We start from the raw sequence: 21,982 nt of genomic DNA, 5'->3' as shown, positions 1-21,982 counted from the left end.
TCCCGCTGCCTGCATTCTGCAAGAGGGAGTCAGAGGGTGTGAGAGCTGGAAGAGGCCTTTGAACACCTCGACCTCCTGAAGTTTGCAGATGGGATCACGGAGGTACAGAGAGGAGAGCACCTGCCCAGAGTCACACTCAGAGTTCGCCTGAGAAAGACTGAACCAAAGGGACCTCTCCCTTTCAAGTACCCACAATGATCCACTTAATATCCTTTTGGCTTCACCCTGAAGAAAGGGTGTCACCGGGGACAACCCTGATACTTGAGGGACTCTTCTGCAGACAAGGACTCGAAGCATAGATTCACCACCAAAGCTCTTTGGCATGTGTAGCCTTAATGTCTCTTTGATGTATTAAGTACCTATTCGTATCAGGAAAATGTAGGGGGATGAATGCTCTTGTGTCTACACATGCAGAGCCTTGAATGTCAGGTTGGATTTAGACTTTAAGAGACAAGGAGGTGGGTCCCCACTCCTTATCCTCACAGATAAGGAATGTTTCAGAGGATTCACTTGCTATCAAAGCATTCTCCTCCCCCCTCAAAGCTTTCTCCTCCCCCCCTTGTCTGACCTCTCTCTTCCTTCCCCCCTCTCTCTTCCAGTCCCGAATTACATAATACCCTTTCCCTTTCCTTTTTGAAAAAGCACAACCACAGTTACATTTTTAAAATTCCTTGGTATCATTAAATAGCTAGTGTTTACATTTTTGTGATTGCCTCATAATTTTCTCTTACAGTTTTTCAAGTTCAAACCAAAGTCCATATATTGAAGTTGGGTGTATGTCTTTTAGGTCTCTACCTATTCTCTCTCTTCTAGGTTTACAAAAGGAAACTATGAATAAGTTAGGATAATTTTTCTAAAACATTTGCTCCGGCAACAACTCTTATGCGTCTCTTAGAGGCCACCTCTTTTCTTACAGGATCAGGTGACATGCACTTATGCAACATGATGTCAGAAGTTCTCAGCATGTAGATCAAATTACCTTTTCTAGCTTCATTCCACATTCTCCCTGCACCCCTGCCACCATCCTTTCAGAACTTCTTACCTTGTCTGAACCTCATATTTCCTTCCCCCCTCTGTCACAACCATATGTCCTCTGCCCAGGATTCCCCAATTCTTATGGGAACCCAACTCAGCTGAGGGAACTAAGACGGTTGCTCTAGGCCCAACTGTGCCCTGAAAAGACTTGAGCAGGAAGTCTTGAGCCTGAGCAGATTCTGTATGAGATAACCAACACATCTTGGTTTGTGTGGGATTGTCTTGGTTTTAAAACTGAAAGTCCCATGTCCCAGGAATCTCATCAGTCCCAGGCAAAATGGGACAGTTGGTCTCTTTAGTTCTGTGTACCTCAGAAAATGTCATATGGGAGACCCAAAGGAGGCTTCCAGATGGAAAGATTGGGTCATACGGATACTAGATCCCACTCCCAAGGTAATTCAATAGGTGAACTGATTATTAATAAGCTTTGGAGATGGGTCATTAGATCACTGGGTTCCTGTATTTGTTTCCTAGGCTGCTGTTAACAAAGCACCACATACTTCATGGCTTAAATAACAGAAGTCTATTGCCTCAGAGTTCTTGAAGCCAGAAGTCTAAGATCAAAGTGCTGGCAATGTTGGTTCCTTTTGTGAGCTATGACGGAGAATCTGATTCATAACTTTCTCCTAGCTTCTGCTGGTTTGCTGGCACTCTTTGGCACTCTTTGGCTTGTAGACGCATCACCTTGTTCTCTGCCTTCCTGTTTACATGAAATTTTCTTTGTGTGTGTATTCATGTCCAAATTTCTCCTTTTTAAAAGGATGCCAGTCATATTGACTTAAGGGGCCCACCCTACTCCAGTTTGACCTCATAGTAACTTATTACATCTGTGATTCTGAGGTAGGGGGATTATAACCTCAACATAAGAATCTGGGAGGCACATAATTCATCTCATAACAGTCCCTAAAGGAAAGACCATCTACGTGCCCCCTCAGAAGTTATTGACTGAAGGGGAGGCTGAAGAAGGAAGATAAGGATAAAGGACTGACCAGTTGCTACTGGTCAGAGCATCACATGGTGGCTTAAACAACAGAAGTTTGTTGTCTCTGAGTTTTTGAAGCTAGAAGTCGAAGATCAAAGTGATTCTAAGTCCCCTAACAGTAGGAATGGTTGAGCTCATCTCTGTCGACTCACAGAGGTGACACCTGAGGTCTTATGTACAAAGTGAATGCTTGAATACTTGGAGATTTCTTAGCTATAGAATCAAAAATGACTTACTTCCAGGTAACTTCATGAAATATAATGGCAGAGTTGCTCTGGAAAAGCAAACCAATGTAGCTGAGGGACCCTGACAGTAAAGACAATTTCTCTACTACTGAGATGTATAATTGCAATAGATGTATTTTAACAACATGACTGAGATTTGAGTTGTGATCCTGAGCGGCTAAGTGGAAGCTGCTTGAGATCCGCCCACCCCAAAAGATGGCTGGCCTTATCCCGAGGGAAGTCAGAAAATAGGAAGATTGATGCCCTTCTTGGCCAAGTGTTCTCAGCCTGCTATTTGGCTCATCCACCCTCCTGTGAGGGGATCCCATAAAGCAGATGGGATCTGGGGATTCTATTGATTACTTCTGATTGAGGCAAGTAGTCTGACACTGGTCTCGGCATGAGCAGGAGGCCTGAACAAGTAGGATGTCCATTTTAGGATGACCTTGTTGTTTTGTGACAAAGCCAATAACATATTTCTAGTTTCCCACTGTTCAGACCACCAGAAGCAGCTAGCTTTCCCATGAGACAGAGATATGAGCAGTATAATATGGTGGAAAGAACGTGGGGCTCAGACATACCTGCGTCCAAGTTGCACTTCTCTGAGTCTCAGTTTGTCCCTTCCCTTTGATCTTAGACTTCTTGTGAATACTAAAGAAGATACTGTATTTAAAATGTCTAACATAGTGCTTGACAGAGAATGATGTTAAATACTCTAGAACAATGAAAGGTAGGGACCACCTTCCACTTGGGCCACAGGACTCCCTGGCTGGATTTACTTCCTACTTTCTCCCCAACTCCCCAGGAGCGAAGATTCAAAAGCCTAGAGTTGCACTGATATGGTATCCATTAAGCACATGTGCCTATTGAGTACTTGAGATATAGCAAGTCCAAATTGAAATGTTCTGGAACAAACTTAAAGAGGATTTAAAGAAATGAAAAGATAGCCCATGCTCCTGGACTGGAAGAATTAGTATCATGAAAATGGCCATGCTACCCAAATAAATCTACAGATTTAATGCAATCCCTATCAAACTACCCAAACATTTCACAGAACTAGAACAAACAATCCAAAAATTTATATGGAACCAAAAAGGCCCAGAATTCCCAAAGCAATTCTGAGGGGGAAAAAAAAAACAAGAAGAAGGCATAACTCTCCTAGACTTCAGACAATATTACAATGCCACAGTCATCAAGACAGTGTGGTACTGGTACAGAAACAGACATACAGATCAATGGAACAGAACAGAGAACCCAGAGATAAACCCAGACACCTACTGTCAATTTATCTTTGAAAAAGAAGGCAAAAATATAAAACGAGGGAAAAGATAGTCTCCTCAGCAAGTGGTGCTGGGAAAATTGGACAGCTGCATGTGAATCAATGAAACTAGAATACATCATCACACCATGCATAAAAATAAACTCAAAATGGCTTAAAGACTTAAACATAAGACATGACATCATAAAAGTCCTAGAAGAGAATATAGACAAAACACTCTCTGACATCAACTGTACTAATGTTTTCTTAGGTCAGTCTCCCAACGTAGTAGAAATAAAAACAAAAATAAATCAGTGGGAACTAATCAAATTGACAAGCTTTTGCACAGCAAAGGAAACCATAAAAAAGAAAAGAAAAGAAAAAGACAACCTACAGGAAGAGAGAAAATAGTTGCAAATGATGCAACTGACAAGGGCTTAATCGCCGAAATATACAAACTCAACAACAACAACAAAAACTCTACCAAAAAGATGGGAAGAAGGCCTAAATAGACATTTCTCCAAAGAAGACATACAGATGACCAACAGGCACATGAAAAAATTTTCAACATCACTAATTATAAGAGAAAGACAAATCAAAACTGCAATGAGGTACCACCTCCCAGTGGTCAGAATGGCTACCATTAATAAGTCTACAAATAATGAATGCTGGAGCTGTGTGGAAAAAAGGGAAAGAACCCGCCTACACTGTTGGTGGGAATGTAAATTGGTACAACTACTATGGAAAATAGTATGGAGGTTCCTCAGAACACTAAATATAGTACTACCATGTGATCCATCCATCTCACTCCTGGGCATATATCCAGACAAAACTTTCATTCAAAAATATACATGCACCCCTATGTTCACTGTAGCACCATTCACAATAGCCAAGACATGGAAACAACCTAAATGTCCATTGACATATGAATGGGTTAAGAAGATGTGGTACATATATACAATGGAATACTACACAGCCATAAAAAAACAATGAAATAATGCCATTTGCAGCAACTTGGATGCAACTGCACATTCTCATACTAAGTGAAATAAGAAAGAAAAGGACAAACACCATATGACATCACTTATATGTGGAATCTAAAATATGGAACAAGTAAACCTATCTACAGAACAGAAATATATTCACAGACATGGAGAACAGACATGTGGTTGTCAAGAGGGAGGGTGAGGGAGTGGGATGGACTGGGAGTTGGGGGTTAGTAGATGCAAATGATCACATTTAAAATGGATAAGCAGGAGTTCCCGTCGTGGCGCAGTGGTTGACGAATCCGACTAGGAACCATGAGGTTGTGGGTTCGATCCCTGGCCTTGCTCAGTGGGTTAACGATCTGGCGTTGCCGTGAGCTGTGGTGTAGGTTGCAGACACGGCTCGGATCCTGCGTTGCTGTGGCTCTGGCGTAGGCCTGTGGCTACAGCTCCGATTCAACCCCTGGCCTGGGAACCTCCATATGCCGCGGGAGCGGCCCAAGAAATAGCAACAACAACAACAACAAAAGACAAAAAAACAAAAAAAATAAAATAAAATAAAATAAAAAAAATAAAATGGATAAGCAATGAGGTCTTGCTGTTTGGCACATGGAACTATATCCAATCACTTGTGATAGAACATGATGAAAGATAATACAAGAAAAAGAATACATATATGACTGGGCCACTTGTCTGTACAGCAGAAATTGAGAGAACATTTTAAATCAACTATAATAAAAACATTTAAAAAATTCTCTGGAACCAGAATTGGAAGACTAAGTATGAAAACAAGAATGTAAAATATTACCAAAATTAATTTCACCCTTTTTAAAACTTGCTTTTGTTTTAAGACTTTCTTTTTTAGAGCACTTTTAGGAAAACTAAGCAGAAGGTATAGAGATTTCCCATATCCCCCTCTGCCTCAACATAACAACCTACTTAGACTCCTCCGCTGCCAACATCCCACACCACAGTGTACATTTGTTACAAATGAAGGTCATGCACTGACACATCATTATCACCCAAAGTCCATAGTTTACATCAGCATTCATTTTTGGTGTTAGACATTCTGGAGGTTTTGACAAATTATAACAACATATAGCTGCCATTATTCTTTTTCCTTTTTAAAATGCGGCTATTAGAAAACTTAAAAATTACATATGTGGTTCACTTTGGGGTTTACATAATTCTATTCTACAGTGCTGATGTAATTATCTTTCATTCTAAATAAGGGTTAATGCTTAGAGATTACCTTTAAAATAGCACCTTTTTTTGGGGGGGGTTCTTTTTTTAGGGCTGCACCTGCAGCATATGGAAGTTCCCAGGCTAGGGGTTGAATCAGAGCTGTAGCTGCCAGCCTACACCACAGCCACAGCAACTGTGGGATCCAAGCCACATCTGCAACCTACACACAGCTCACAGCAAGGTGGGATCCTTAACCCACTGCGTAAGGCCAGGGATGGAACCCAAGTCCTCATGGATGCTAGTTGGGTTCGTTACCTCTGAGCCAAAACAGGAACTCCTAAAGTGGCACTTTTAAAATGTTACCAGTGATTTTGCCCTGAGCTCAAAAACAGCTTTCTGTATTTCAGATAAATAAAACCTATTACATCTTTTGATTTGTCTTTGTATAATTTCCCCATCATTTTACTTCTGTTGCTTTATATTTAAAGACAGTTCCCTGAAGAAATCATATAGTTGGCTGCTTTTTTCTTTTTAATTTAATCCAACAATATGTGTCTTTTAATTAGAGTGTTTAGACCATTTTGATTTTATATAATTACTGATGTGGTTGAGTTTAAATCTATCTTACAATTTGTTTTCTGTTTATTCCATTTGTTCTTTTTTCCACTTGTCCTACCTTCTTGAAGAATAATAGTGTTTGGAGTGTTGTCTGTATGATTTCATTTTATCTCTATTGGCTTATCAGCTCACCTTCTTTGTTTCATTTTTCATAGGTGCTGTAGGGTTTGCAGTACACAGTTTTTAACTTACTACAGCCTACTTTTAAATAATAATTATCATTTTATGTCAAGTGTGAGAACATGACACCAGTATACTCCCACTCTCCCCTCCCATTTTTTGTGCTGAAATTTTCATACATTTTGCTTCCACACACTGTTATTATTTTGCTTTAAATGGTCAATTATCTAAAGAGGAGATTATAAAATGAGAAATAATGTGTTTTATATTTACCCATATGTTAAGTATTTCTGATACTCTTCATTCTTTTATGGAGCTCCAAATTTCTCTCTGTTATCTAGGGGAAGAGAAACATTTTAATTAAGAACATGACAGGTTTTGCTGATTTTAATTAACTGGGACCCCGTACATTGTTTTTTGGAGTTTATACATAGTAAATTCCTGAAGATAATCTTTAATGGAAATAACTTTTTTCTGGGTTTGTTTAGCCTAAACACATTTTCTTATCATAAACGGACCTATCTTGGCAAAGGATAGGTCCATTTTGAATTCTTTAAGACTTTATGGCTTTGGAGTTCCCGTCGTGGCGCAGTGGTTAACGAATCCGACTAGGAACCACGAGGTTGCGGGTTCGGTCCCTGCCCTTGCTCAGTGGGTTAACGATCCGGCGTTGCCGTGAGCTGTGGTGTAGGTTGCAGACGCGGCTCAGATCCTGCGTTGCTGTGCCTCTGGCACAGGCTGGTGGCTACAGCTCCGATTCAACCCTTAGCCTGGGAACCTCCATATGCCGCGGGAGCGGCCCAAGAAATAGCAACAACAACAACAACAACAACAAAAGACAAAAAGACAAAAGACAAAAAAAAAAAAAAAGACTTTATGGCTTTATTCTTTAAGGCTTCATGTGTGTACAGCGGGCCAATTTTTGGAAATATTTCTTAATTTCTTTTATGTTCCCAGTAATTTCTTTACAAAAACTAGACATGAGAGTAAGGCATTCATTTCCTCATTCCTTAATAAAGGGAGGATTATTAGAGTAGAAAAGTAGACAAAGAGGATAATTCCTAGCCTTTTGGATTTAAAAAGAAGACATTTGAAATTCCAGGCAGAGGAGTTCCCGTCGTGGTTAACAAATCTGACTAGGAACCATGAGGTTGCAGGTTCGATCCCTGCCCTTGCTCAGTGGATTAAGGATTAGGTGTTTCCATGAGCTGTGGTGTAGGTTGCAGACGGGGCTCAGATCCTGTGTTGCTATGGCTCTGGTGTAGGCCAGTGGCTGCGGCTCCGATTAGACCCCCTGGCCTGGGAACCTCCATATGCTGCAGGAGCGGCCCTGGAAAAGGCAAAAAGATCAAAAAAAAAAAAAAAAAAAAGAAAAGAAAAGAAATTCCAGGCAGAGACAGCGGTTTTAAGAATAAAATCTTTTGAGATATCAGAAGGTAACCCCAAAGGCTGAGGGCATAAAATAATTGAACAACAGACTTGTAAGAGTACCGTGATCAGTCAGATACAGTCTCTCTTCCCACATCAGTTCCCAACAAAATGATGGACCCAGTGGAGGAGGAGGAGAGGTGCTGGAGGAGAAGGGCCCCCTTGAGGGAGGCTGCAGTGGGGTGGGACACAGAACCCCAGAAAGGCTCGAGGATACGAGAGAAACGCTTGTTTTCCATGGAGCTCAGGGAAGGGACACCACCTCCTAAAGATCCCCTGCATTCGGCATGATGGGAATGTGGAGGAGAAATGGTTTCAAGTATGTCCTTTTCCTCGCTCCCCACCTAGAGTGACACAGAAGAGGAGCTGAACATTTTCTGTGCACGTGGAGGGGGGCAAGGCAGGAGGTGAGAGAGAGATAAAGGCTTGGCGAGGCCTCAAGATCAGAATGAGGAGGCTGTGTCTGCATGGTCCCTACAAGTGGACACCAGATGAGAATGCAGGTGTCAACAGGGATTGAGGATGACAACTGAGGGCCCGATGTCCTGCCTTCTCCCCCAGTCCCAGTTGGGGGTTTGGCTCTATGTATTCCTCTTAAAACTAGGAAGGGAAGTGGGGAGCAGCCTTGATTAAGCTGAAATCCCACTGAATTGACTAAGATTTCATCATTCAGCAGGAAGGGAACTTGCAGAGACAACTAGCTGCCCATCAAAGTTTTGTGCAGCCCTTCTAGAAGCTGTTGCTTGAAAGCAACTGCCCAGCCACAGCAAACATTTTCTAACTGCTGTTATGTTCTCTATTAATTTACTAACTAGGAGTATGGCCTTGGAAAACAAAGGATCCCTTGCCTTTGAGCAGCCTCGGTGTATTTGACAGCCCCACTGGCCCTTATAATCAAGATCTCATAGGAGGAAAAGAAGCCCAACACCAAGGCATCCAACACTAACACATAAAATTGAGCTTTGTGACCTCAGTCTGTGACGCTGTTATGATATCCTGCCAGCCACGCGGAAGCCCTCTAAACATATGGGCCTGTGAGTGTGAAATTGTCCCCATGCTCTACTCTCCTTGCCTGTTTATTTCAGTAATTTTCAAAGTAAAAACATACTGTTATTTTTTGGTGGTGGAATCCTTTTCCCAACAATATCTTATAGAGTCTTTCCATATCAAATAGGAAAAAAAAGAGCTGTGTTTTATATGTTTATAAGTTCAAATTTATAATAATTAAAAATAATTAATTGGTTCAAAGATAATAAATGAGACTTTTTGTTTGTTTGTTTTCATTTTGTTGTTTTTTTCTTTTGGGGCTGCACCCTCAGCATATGGAAGTTCCCAGGCTAGGGTTCAAAACAGAGTTGCAGCTGCCAGCCTATGCCACAGTCACAGCCACATTAGATCCGAGCCATGCCTGTGACCTACACCATGGCAATTAAACATCTTTAACCCACTGAGTGGGGCCAGGGAACAAACCCGAGTCCTCGCAGATGCTAGTCAGGTTTGTTACCACTGAGCCACAGTGGGAAGTCCTAATAAATGAGATTTTTTTTTTTTTTTTGTCTTTTGGTCTTTTTAGGGCCACCCCTGTGGCGTATGGAGGTTTCCAAGCTAGGAGTCAAATTGGAGCTGTAGCCCCCAGCCTACACCAGAGCTATAGCAACTTGAGATCCAAGCCACGTCTTCGACCTACACCACAGCTCATGGAAATGCCAGATCCTTAACCCGATGAGCGAGGCCAGGGACTGAGCCCAAATCCTCATGGATGCTAGTTGGGTTTGTTAACCACTGAGCCATGACGGGAACTCCCTAAATAGATGAGATTTTAATGAACACAAAAACTTGAAGTCTGGAATTATCTGGATGATAACTGCAGTCACATCAGTTTCAGCTTTATATCTGCATTTTGTATTGGTTGCCTGCTATAGAGAAAATCTTGATTCACAGAGATGCATGGTTTGCAAAGGGTCAGGGTTTTGAACTAGCCTACTTTGCAATCTCTTGATTCAAATTAAGATAGTACCTTGAAAAAGAAGTACTGAGAAGTTCTTATTTCAGTATTAACTCATGAATATTTGTTGTCCATACCAAAACCTGCCCATGGATATTCATAGCAACTTTGTTCATTATTGCCAAAACTTGGAAGTAACCAAGATGTCCTTAGTAGTTACGTGGTTAAATAATCTGTGACATGCCCAGACCATGGAATGCTCTTCGGCACTACAAAGAAATGGGCTATCAAGCCACAAAACGACACGGAGGAAACTTAAAATATTACTAAGTGAAAGTCAATCTGAAAAGGCTGCCTACGAAATGATTCCAACTCTGACATTCTGAAAAGGCAAAATTATGGGGACAATAAAAAGATTAGAGGTTGCAAGGGCTTAGAGGAGGAGGGAGGGATGAAGAAGCAGAGTACAGAGGATTTTTAGAGCAGTTTAACTATTTTGCACAAAAACTGTAACACTGGATACATGGCATTACACATTTGTCCAGCCCCAGAGAATGTACAACACCAAGAATGAACCCTAAACTGTGAACTCTAGTTGATGTGTCAAGGTAGTTTCACTGATTGTAACACCAAGAATGAACCCTAAACTGTGAACTCTAGTTGTGTCAATGTAGTTTCACTGATTGTAAGATAACATTCTGCTGCTGGATGTTGATGGAAGGAGAGGTTGTGTGGGGTCGGGGGTGGTATATGGGCATGCTGTTCTTCTTGCTCAGTTTCGCATGAACCTAAACTTGCTCTAAAAAACAAACTACAGATTTTTAAAATGCCAGTTAGACATAAAAGTAAAAAATATTGATTCACTAATAAGATTGGATAACTGCTCAAATTCCTTATCATCAATGTAGTTAAGAGAAGTAACACCCCCAATTTATGGTTAATCCCAACGCTATAATGTGACATTATTACTATGTAACCCGTTATGTGTTCACTTGTTATTGTGCAATTGGCTGTGACACCAAGATGAGAACATGCACCAAGCAGATGATTCTGAGCTTCGTCTGACACTTAATTGAGAACAGTGCACTTTTGTACTCCCTGGTACAATTATACATGAGCAGATGAGCACAGGCTTAGATTAAAGAAAAGATCAGTGCAGAACTACACTTTTTCTAATCAAGGACACATTTAAATAGACAAAATAAACATGCAGAAATGTCCGGAAAAGTTTTCTTCTGAGGTCTATGCAAAAGGAATCAACTCAACAACACTTTACGCTATTGTGGTAATGGCCTCTTGCGTGTCAAAAATCAAAAATAAGGTTGTGTGTGTCCATGGTCTTGCTAGAGATGAAAAGTTGTTTAGAATATATATTTATTAGGAGTTCCCATTGTGGCTCAGTGGTTAACGAACCTGACTAGCATCCATGAAGCTGCGGGTTCCATCCCTGGCCTCTCTCGGTGGGTTAAAGATCCGGCATTGCCGTGAACTGTGGTGTAGGTTGTAGACGCGGTTCAGCTAGGATCCCGAGTTGCTGTAGCTGTGGTGTATGCCAGCAGCTACAGCTCCTATTCGACCCCTAGCCTGGGAACATCCATATGCCATGGGAGTGGCCCCAAAAAGACAAAAAAAAAAAAAAAAAAAAAAAAAAGAGTTTTGTATAATGTACATTTAAATATGTCTATTTTAATTCTGATAACTTCTTTCTCTTCCAAAATAATGAATCATGCTCTTTTCCACAGCTGCAATAAATATGTTATCTGTTCTCTCTCTCTTTTTCTTTTTGTAATCATGATGGCATTTTATGTTTAATTCTAAGTTTATGGCAGCATGTGGTACGATGTATGGATCAAAGGCAAACTTTCATTCAATTGAATGTTGCTGCTGTCCTTCTATTTGTTAAAAAGCGCTTCCTTCTTCAAGCTATTAAGTTTGATCTGACATATGTGTATTAAAATCATATAGCTGGTATTACTTTTCTGGTATCTTTGATAACCACTGATTTTACAAAACTTAAAAAAAAAAAAAAAAAAAAGCCAGTGAGGAGTTGACGTCATGGCTCAGTGGTTAACGAATCCGACTAGGAACCATGAGGTTGCAGGTTTGATCCCTGGCCTCGCTCAGTGGGTTAAGGATGCGGCCTTGTCGTGAGCTGTGGTGTAGGTTGCAGACACGGCTAGGATACCGTGTAGCTGTGTTTCTGGTGTAGGCGGGAGGCTACAGCTCTGATTAGACCCCTAGCCTGGGAACCTCCATATGCCACTGGGGTGCAGCCTTAGAAAAGACAAAAATGAAAAAACAAAAACAAAAGCCAGTGATATATTGCTCAGTAATTGTTACTTTGTAATAAGGTCAAATCTTAGGAGTTCCCATAGGAAGAATCTAACAATCTAACATCTTCACCTTCAAAAGATACTCCTACTGCTAAAGATGCAGCCTTAAAAAACAAAAACAAAAAAGATACTTGTACTTCTTTGCCAGCCATTTATGCAGTTCAGTAGACTTTAGGGGAATTTAAAACACTAAATTACTTTGTTTCTAATCCCAGGTTTCCTATTGGCTTTATCTAAGACACAATGAAACTTGAATCTTTGGGGGGAAGAGCCCAGGAATGTGTGTATTAAAGAAGTTCTATTTGTTCAAGCTGAGAGCTTTCAACTCAGAATTTACGGTCATTTTTATATTACTTATTCTCTCAATCACTCTGCCTTCCTTTATAATTCCCAGAACATTCATCATTTTTTTCTTGACACAGTCTGTCATGTCTGGAATTATGTTTGTTCCCAATTATTTGATATTTGTTACTATAATAAATAGATATCACTTCTGTTTTGTTGTTTTCATTCTACATTGATGGTATGTAGGGATACAATTGATTTTTGAGACGTTACTTTTATCTCCTTAACTTTTCTGAGCTCATATTACTGATAATATTTTTCTGGCTAATTTTTAGAAACACAATCATTGTGTTTTCTGCAAAAGTTGACAGCTATTTCTTCCTCTGCTATGTTATGCGTCTTATTTGGCACTGGACCAGATTTCACATCTATCGGCACTTGACTGCCCTTCAGAGCTCTCTGAAGTGGGACTGGCTGGTTTTTGGAAGGAGCCTGAAGTTGTCTCTCTGTGCTAACAAGTGAAAAACTGAACAAACTGATAAATCAACAATTCTAGACCTGGGAGAGAAGAGAGGTCACAGGGCAAGCCACGTCCCCCCAACCTGGAAAGAGTAGCCTCAGTTGCTGGTGCTGGAGAACTTGGCACATAGAGGAGTTGCATCCCTGCTTCTTCCTTCAGTCCTTCTTCCCTGGTCCCAAGTCTTGGCAGGGCCTGCCATTCAAAGTGTGGTCCACAGATCCTCAGCAGCAGAGGCATCACTGAGATGCAGAATCTCCTGTCAGAGATGCAGAATCTCTAACCCCAGCTCAGACTCAATGAATTTCAACCTGCATTTTTGTAATAGGGAGGAATAAATCTGATTCCAAACTAGATCTGTTTCTTTTACACTAACCTTCAGATTCTATTGCTTTTTCTGAGTTAAGAATGTTGCCTATAGCCCCAAATACACAGAATGGCCCATGATAGCCCATTCTCAAGGCTCTGGCCCTTAGAGGTAGAACACTTTTCCTTTCATATAGAGATAAAAGTTGCGGCATAGAGAATGACACTTGTCTTGTTGGAGGTTTACAAGGACATCAGGACCTGACCTACATGGACAGTTGCAAAAACAAAAGATGCTGACACCAAGAAGTTTGTAACAATGAATCACATCCCTTCCCCTTTTAGTGTAAAGGAAGCCTGAATTCTAACTTGTATAAGATGGTTCTCTGGAACATTAGTCCACTATCTTCTCAGTCTACTGGCTTTCCAAATAAAGCCACTATTTCTTGCCTCAAAAACTCGTGTCTTGATTTATTGGCCTATTGAGCAGCATGCAATAGAGCTTGGACTTGGTAACATTTTCCCAACATCCCCAGGTGACTCAGGAGCATATTAAGGTTGGAGAAGCACTGATCTCAGGAGCTTGCAGAGATGTCCACCAGATGGCAGATTTGCAGCAGGGACAGGTATCCAGAGCCACAACCAGCCACCCAAGTCTCCTTCAAATAGTGCCATCAGTGGCCTTAGAAGTTTGGAGCCATTGTTCAGGATCTGCGGAGGGTACGGATGGTGAAGAGAGCCTAGAGGAGACCTGTAATCAATGAGCAGGAGTTTGTGGGCATGAGCCATGAATTCCTCCCCTCTGGGCTTTCCCCAGGTACTTTCACACACATAAGCCCTCATTTTACAGACCAAGGATCTGAAGCCCAGGGAGAGGGACAGAAACTTAGACAAGCGCTCAGCAGTGGCAAATGATGTTGGAGGCAGAATTGGAAGGCAGGTGTCTGCCTACCTGGCCTGGGCTAAGAGCATCTCTAGAGGGACAGGGCAGGGTGGCTCGCCCCAGTGTGCGCTGACCTGGGTGGCCTGCCTATCTCCTTCCCTGTCCTTTCCCACCCAGCTGCGTTTTGAACAGCTCTCTCATTTTTTCTCTGGGAGTGCTGTAAGTAGCTTTGTGATAATACAACAATTTGGAATGTTAGTGGGCTTTCCCCCATACTCAGGGACCTCAACCTAACCCCCAAGGAAACAAAGCAGCAGGCTTAAATGGGAACAAACAGGACTAGCTGTGGTTCCCAAGGGTCCCTGAGTCCTTGAAGGTCCCCTAGTCTATGGCCAGGACCCGACGTGAGCCACTGTCACTTTAGTGCACGTTTATCCTAACCTACTTAGTCTTACTTTTTTAGTTATGAGAACAAAGATTCACTTGCCTACGCTCAAGTAAATTTTTTTCTCATTTTTTTTTCCTAAGTAAGAATTCATTTGGATTGATTAGTGAAATCACATAAATTTAAGAACAGAAGTCTTTCTTTTTTTTTTTTTTTGGTCTTTTTGCCTTTGTCTAGGGCCGCTTCCTCGGCAAATAGAGGTTCCCAGGGTAGGGGTCTAATCGGAGCTGTAGTCACCAGCCTATGCCAGAGCCACAGCAACACGGGATCCAAGCCGTGTCTGTGACCTACACCATAGCTCATGGCAATGCCAGATCCTTAACCCACTGAGCAAGGCCAGGGATCGAACCCGCAACCTCATAGTTCCTAGTCAGATTCCACTGCGCCACAACGGGAACTCCAAGAGCAGAAGTCTCAATAGAATTGAGGCTGATGGAGCCTGAACTGTGTGTACTCAGACTAAAAGAAAAATTTTTTAAATATTTTGATGGAAGCAAAGGCTGATGATAATCCGCACAAATTTGGAGATCACAAAACAAAGGTAGATACAGATAGGTAACAAGGACCTGCTGTATAGCACAGGGTAATCTATTCGATACTGTGTAACAACCTACATGGGAAAAGATTTTGAAAAGGGAGGGATATATGTATATGTATAACTGACTTACTGTGCTGTATACCTGAAACTAACGCAACTTTTTAAGTCAACTATACTCTAATAAAATTTATTTAAAAAAAAAAAGGTAGACACAGAGCCAACACGGAGAATGAGAGAGAAGCAGGGACCCCAACAAAGAGTCTCCCCATGTCCCCTCGTTCATTTTCTCCTGGGTTCCAGCCACTTTCTTCTTCTTGGCAGAGGCTCCACCCACCTCTGGGAGGTGAGGAGGTTAGCCCTGTGCCCACCTCAGTCAAGTGGGGTCCTCATTTTATAGACTTGTAGGGAAGGATTTCTGACAGATGCCCTCTCCCTGTGCCAAAGCCCAAAGAGAAGTTCAGTAGAGCTTGGTTTTCTCTTACTCCTCTGCTCCTAGAAAGTCCACAAGAAGTCCAATCGTTGCATGCAATTTGGTAGTCTGAGCAATTCTACATGAAAAGGACTGCTGCCACCATCCACAGTCTGGGAAGGAACAGACTCTTTTGAGTATAATTGCCAGACAGTGCAGACATACCTTTGGGGGTATCCACAACAAAGGACCTGATATTGAGAGGATGAAGTAGGCACAGGTAGTTGTAGAAGTCCCAGTAAAGGATCATAGATAGAAAGGGGAATCTAGGGGATGTTGGGAGATGACTGTAAGCTAATAATTGCTCAAGAAAGCCATCAGAATGAGGCAGGCTTGCTAGACTAGTGGAGGCATGAGATGTTGGGTGAGGGATGGGATGAGGCCTGCATTCAGATTTAGACCAACGGCAGGAGTTTGGGGACTGCTTTTCTGCTGATTTGAATACACACCTTTGAGTAGACACCAAAGAGGATCTACTACCTCCAGAAAGGAAGAGGGGTCTTTTCCGACCCCTGCTCCCCTCGGATGATAAAACTGTAGCCCACCAGATTCTCAGGGCAAAGCCTCCTTTCATGCCCGCTTGCATCTCTCACAAGTGTCCTATTTTTTTTTTTTTTTTTTTTTGGCTTTGCTTTTTAGGGCCACACCCGCGGCATATGGAAGTTCCCAGGCTAGGGGTCAAATCGGATCTATAGCTGCTGGCCTACACCACAGCCACAGCAACATAGAATCTGAGCTGCATCTGCACCTACACCACAGCTCATGTCAATGCCGGATTCTTAACCCACTGAGTGAGGCCAGGGATTGAATCCACATCCTCATGGATCCTAGTTGGGTTTGTTAACCACTGAGCCATGAAGGGACCTCCACCAGCGTTCTATATTAATAAATCTATTTCTTGCCTATCACTTTGCCTCTCACTGAATTCCTTCTGCATGGAGGCATGAAGAACCTGAACCTCAGTAAGTCCAGACACCGGGTGAGGGATTCTAATTTAAAACTGTGGGTTTAAGTCCCAGTCTGGGTTTTGGCTGGGTTTGAGTCCTGACACATAGATTCAAGTCCCAATCTAGGTTTTGGCTGGGTTCGAGCCCTTACACGGGGGTTCGAGCCCCAATCTGGGTTTTGGCTTGGTTTGAGTCCAATCTGGGTTTGGGCTGGGTTCAAGTTCCGGCACGTGAGTTCAAGTTCCTGTCTGTCTTCTGGCCAGGTTCAGGCTGTTAATGCTGTCAAGTTCAATATCAGCCACAGAGGTTCATATTCTGGTAAATCTAAATATATATGTGGGACTATGATAAAAACCATCTCCTGTATAGGTCCATATGCACATATAGTAAGTCCAGGGGACTGGGAGTTGAGGGGGAAGCACAGGGCAAGGATGACCTGGGGACCATGACACAGGAAGGTGACTCTTACTTAGTTCCATTTCCCCATCCCTAGTTTCCTACCAGGCTTGAGGCTGGGGTTAGAATCACTGCCTCAGAAGATCAGCCTTGAAAGGAACTAAGGGCCTTCTGGTCCCTAAGTAACTTGCAGCAGGTGAGAGAGATGGCAACAGAGAAAGGAGATGTGAGGGGCCGTCGCCCCCAACAGCCAGCCTGCTGCCCCTCAGCAGTGCCATGTTTTGTCATTTGCCATTTGTTTTTGTTTGTTTGCTTATTAGTTGCTTTGTTTACTTGTTTGGTCTTTTAAATTATGCCTGACATCATCCCTCACAGTATTTGAGGGAACTCAAAATACACCCAAGGCCAAAAAATAAATATAATTGATAAGTGAAGAAATAGGGCAGAAGGAAATTAAATGTAGAAATATTAAATTAAAAAGTCAGGGAGGCCCCATCAAAAAATGGGCAGAAGATCTAAACAGTTTTCCAAAGAAACATACAGATGGCCCAAAAAACACATGAAAAGATGTTCAACATCACTCATATTAGAGAAATGCAAATCAAAACCACTCTGCCAGAATGGCTATCATCAAAATGTCTACAAACAAAAAGTGCTGGAGAGGGTATGGAGAAAAAGGAACCAGTACACTGTTGGTGGGATTGTAAATTGGTGCAACCACTGTGGAAAGCAGGATGGAGATTCCTCAGAAAACTAAAAATAGAACTCCATTTGATCCAGCAATCCCACTTCTGGGCATCTATCCAGAGAAAACCACGACTCAAAAGACCATGTATCCATGTTCATTGCAGCACATTTGCAATAGCCAAACATGGAAACAACCTAAAGTCCATGACAGAGGAGTGGACAAGAAGATTGGTACATATACAAATGGAATATTACTAACCATTAAAAGGAAGAAATAATGCATTTTAGCAACATGGATGGACCTAGAAATTATCATGCTAAGTGAATCAGCCATAAATGAGACACCAACATCAAATGCTTCACTACATGTGGAATCTGAAAAAAGGACAGACTGAACTTCTTTGCAGAACAGATATGACTCACAGACATTGAAAAACTTATGTCTCTGAGGAGGTTTGGGGGGTAGGGGGATGTGCTTAGGCTGTGGGATGGAAATCCTGTGAAATCAGATTGTTTTTTTTTTTTTATTTTTGTTTTTGTTTTTTGTCTTTTCGCCTTTTCTAGGGCCGCTCCCACAACATATGGAGGTTCCCAGGCTAAGGGTCGAATCAGAGCTGTAACTGCCAGTCTACGCCAGAGCCACAGTAACGCAGGATCTGAACCGTGTCTGCGACCTACACCACAGCTCACGGCAATGCCGGATCATTAACCCACTGAGCAAGGCCAGGGATCGAACCCACAACCTCATGGTTCCTAGTCGGATTCGTTAACCACTGCGCCACAACGGGAGCTCCGAAATCAGATTGTTACGATCAGTATACAACTACAGATGTGATAAATTCATTTGAGTAATAAAAAAAAAAAAAAAAGTCAGGGAGGGCTAAAATTACCTCAAAATGCAGACCATCTAGAGGGCTTGTTGGAGTTCCCACTGTGGAACAGTGAGTTAATAATCCAACTCCAGTCACTGTGGAGGTGCTAGTTCAGCCCCTGGCCTGGGACAGTGTGCTTAGTGCTGCCAGTAAAAAAAAAAAAAAAAAAACAAAAGGCCTTCTCAACTGCAGAATTGACATGTGCTAGAAACACACTTGGAACAAGTTCAAATCTAAGACAAAACTCCAATGTACAAGAATATTCTCTCTCTCTCTCTTTTTTTTTTTTTTGTCTTTTTGCCACTTCTAGGGCGCTCCTGTGGCATATGGAGTTCCCAGACCAGGGTTGAATCGGCGCTTCAGCTGCTGGCCTACGCACAGCCACAGCAATGTGGGATCCAAGCTGCATCTGTGACATACATCACAGCTCACCGCAATGCCAGATCCTTAACCCACTGAGCAAGGCCAGGGATCGACCCTCATCCTCGTGGATAGTAGTCAGGTTCATTAACCACTAGCCACTGTGGGAACTCTGAGATATTCTTGTGTTTATTTTCTTTATTGAAATTAAGTCTAACATTGAGCCCCCATCTGACCAGGCTGATGAGAATATTCTGTCTCAGTATTTAATAAGAGACATTCTGCCCTCCGAGGGATTTCCCAGAATCAGGAAGCTGTACCCAGGGCCCAGAAAATGGTGGACATTTGTTGGTTGCCCCCCAAGATCAATTGCCTCTCTAGATCTTTCTTAACAACTATAGACTTCCCTTTGCACTGCAGCCATAGACCTAAGTCTGAGACTGACCTGTTCTTTTTCAGAGGAAGGTCCTGCTGGTCTGAGTTACACTGCATAATCTTATGCCACCTGCCAGAGAAATTAGTTTGTGGTTTGCTCAGTCAGCCTGAGAAAACCTTAGGAAACCTGTTCTCTGGTTGGGGAATCAATGGTTTATATCCTGTAAATGAATGGTGAAATGCAGGCCCAGGGCTGATGGCAGCCTTCTTGTGCCCATGAGAAGAATCAGCCTGTGAACAAAGCTGATAAATGGAAGAGTGAAGTGTGAAGAGAATCTCAGAGCAAAGGAGCTAGAGCCTGATTAATGCGCCTGAGCTGTCCTATGCTTTTGAATAAACCCACATTCTTAAAGCAGATTGAGTAGAATTTCATCTTTTATGCAATCCTAGATCTCCTGCTCCAACAGGAGGTGGGCTCCAACCTCCATGCTACTGACAACCCAAGAGTCCAAACCCATAGACACCAGTCTATCATACCTATGCATAACCAGTGGGAAGCAACTCTTACTAAAACTGAAGATAGCTGTGGAATTGAGGATTATTACAAGCTTTGTCTTCCTGCAGATATTTTTTGGATTTCCTTATAGCCTGGACACCCTTATGGGAGTGTTTGATAGGTGTTAATGCTGTAGGTCATGCAGTTTGCTTGGGGAAGAAGAGATTGAAAGGTGCTGCCTCTCAGCCATGCAGAGCTGTAGTACCACATGATCAGAGCTGGGGTGCGGGGAGGAGAGTGCAAACATCATTCTGTGCTTCCACACTGGTAAGTCCATGGTGCAAGGGACGAGCCCTCTTTTCCTGCTGCTAAGACTTGAGAATTCTACCATGGTGCTATTAGGCAATTCACTGAGATGGCCTGGATGACATTTTTCATTTCTTACCAAATACATGCCTCTAGGATACAACAAAAGCAGGTACAGTAGTCAGCAATTCTAAGAACCCAGTTCTACTAGGACCAGGTTCTATAACTCTTTCCCAATTTTGCACATGGCCATGACTCTTCACAGACTGCACCAACTTCTAGTTGCAAAGGATCCTAGATGTCATTGGCATAAAGTAGCTACGATCTGATGTCACTGCTTATGCACAAAGCCAACAGCTAGCCAGCCTTTCTAAAAATATGAAGCTCTTTCCTTCTAGGTTCTTAGATAGAAGCTTCCATTGCCTATGGAACAAGGGCAATGAGGCAGTTTCCTTTTTGGTCTTAGCCACGTGGTCCAAAGCATGAACTTTGGAAAACCCCTTCTCTATGCTGGGTTACACCTCAGTTAGGTGTTTCTGATGTACTAGTTTCTTCATAGCAGCCTTTACATCTTTGTTCCTGAGGCTGTAGATAATGGGGTTGAGCATGGGGGTCACCACCCCATAGAAAAGGGAGGTGAGCTTGTCTGCAAGGTCCTGTTTATCTGTCCCCAGCGGGTCCTTAGACTTGGGCTTGGCATACATAAAGACAATGGTCCCATAGAAGATGACTGCAACAGTGAGGTGGGCAGAGCAGGTGGAGAAAGCCTTTCTTCTCCCCTCTGCTGAAGGGATCCTCAGGATGGCAGCAATGATGAATACATAGGAGAAAACAATAAACAGAACTGGGATGCCCAGGAAAGCAATTGGATACCACCATGCTGATGACATTGATGGAGATGTCAGCACAGGCCAGCTTCAGGACAGCCAGGATCTCACAGCTGAAGTGGTTGATGACATTGTCCCCACAGAAGGGCAGCTGCATTGCTTGGAGTGTTTGCACTGCAGTATTGATGATACCTGCTGCCCAGGAGCTGGCAGCCATGGGCACATAGGTGGCCTTTGTCATGACCACTGGGTACCTCAGGGGATTGCAGATGGCCACATAGCGATCAAATGCCATCATGCCCAGAAGCACACACTCTGTGGCTCCCATGGCAAAGGAGAGGAACATCTGCCCAAAACAGGCTGAGAAAGGGATGGTTTTCCTGGGGGTCAGGAAGCTGTCAAGAATGAGGGGCACTGAGGAGGTGGTGTAGCAGATGTCGAGGAAGGAGAGGTTCCCCAGGAAGAAGTACATGGGTGTGTGGAGGCGGGAGTCCAGGATGGTCACCAGGATGAGGAGCCCGTTGCCCAGCAGGATCACCAGGTACATGAGCAGGATGAGCACGAAGAGCGTCTTCTCCAGCTTTGGGTGGGCTGAGAGGCCCAGGAGGATGAAGCCTACCAGGGAGGAGGTCTGATTAGACCTGTCCATGGTACATCTGCTCTGTCACCTGCAGGAAATCAGAAGGTCAGCCTCAGCACTCTCTGACTCTGAAGTGCTGGCTTGCCAGTGAGAAATGCTCTCTCAACTGAACAGAAGGGAAACAGCTTTAACAATGGATGGTCTCTCTGTGGTTCTAAATAACATTCAGGAGATAAGAGTCTACTTTGTCATCTAAAGCTGCCCCTGTGTAAGAGACATTTGAAATGCCCCTGTGGTGATTTAATTTACCTGATCAGACATTCATTTCTATCTCTATGTATCATCTGGTTAAACCTTGGCCAGAAAGTTGAGACTAAGTTCACATAATATTTTTCTTCCTTGGTGTCCAGGCTGATGGAATGATCAGTTCTGAATCTCCAGCTCTCAGCAGGCCTTCTTCTCTTCATGTTACCCTCATAGAAACATCTTCTAACCTTCTCCTTATTCTCCTGAAATAGACAGCCCAGGTCCATGGCCATCCTATCCACTTAACCCATCCTGTCTTCCTTTCGCCATTCA

At 42.8% G+C, this 21,982-nt stretch overlaps 1 pseudogene; it reads right to left on the bottom strand.

Moving 5' to 3' along the window:
- Positions 19,746-21,483, bottom strand: LOC100514559 (annotated as a pseudogene).

The sequence above is a fragment of the Sus scrofa genome, chromosome 1 (assembly GCF_000003025.6).
Source record: "Sus scrofa isolate TJ Tabasco breed Duroc chromosome 1, Sscrofa11.1, whole genome shotgun sequence".
NCBI classification, from domain to species: domain Eukaryota; kingdom Metazoa; phylum Chordata; class Mammalia; order Artiodactyla; family Suidae; genus Sus; species Sus scrofa.
Note: the sequence above shows the minus strand (reverse complement) of the source record. Positions and strands in the feature narration are given on the sequence as shown.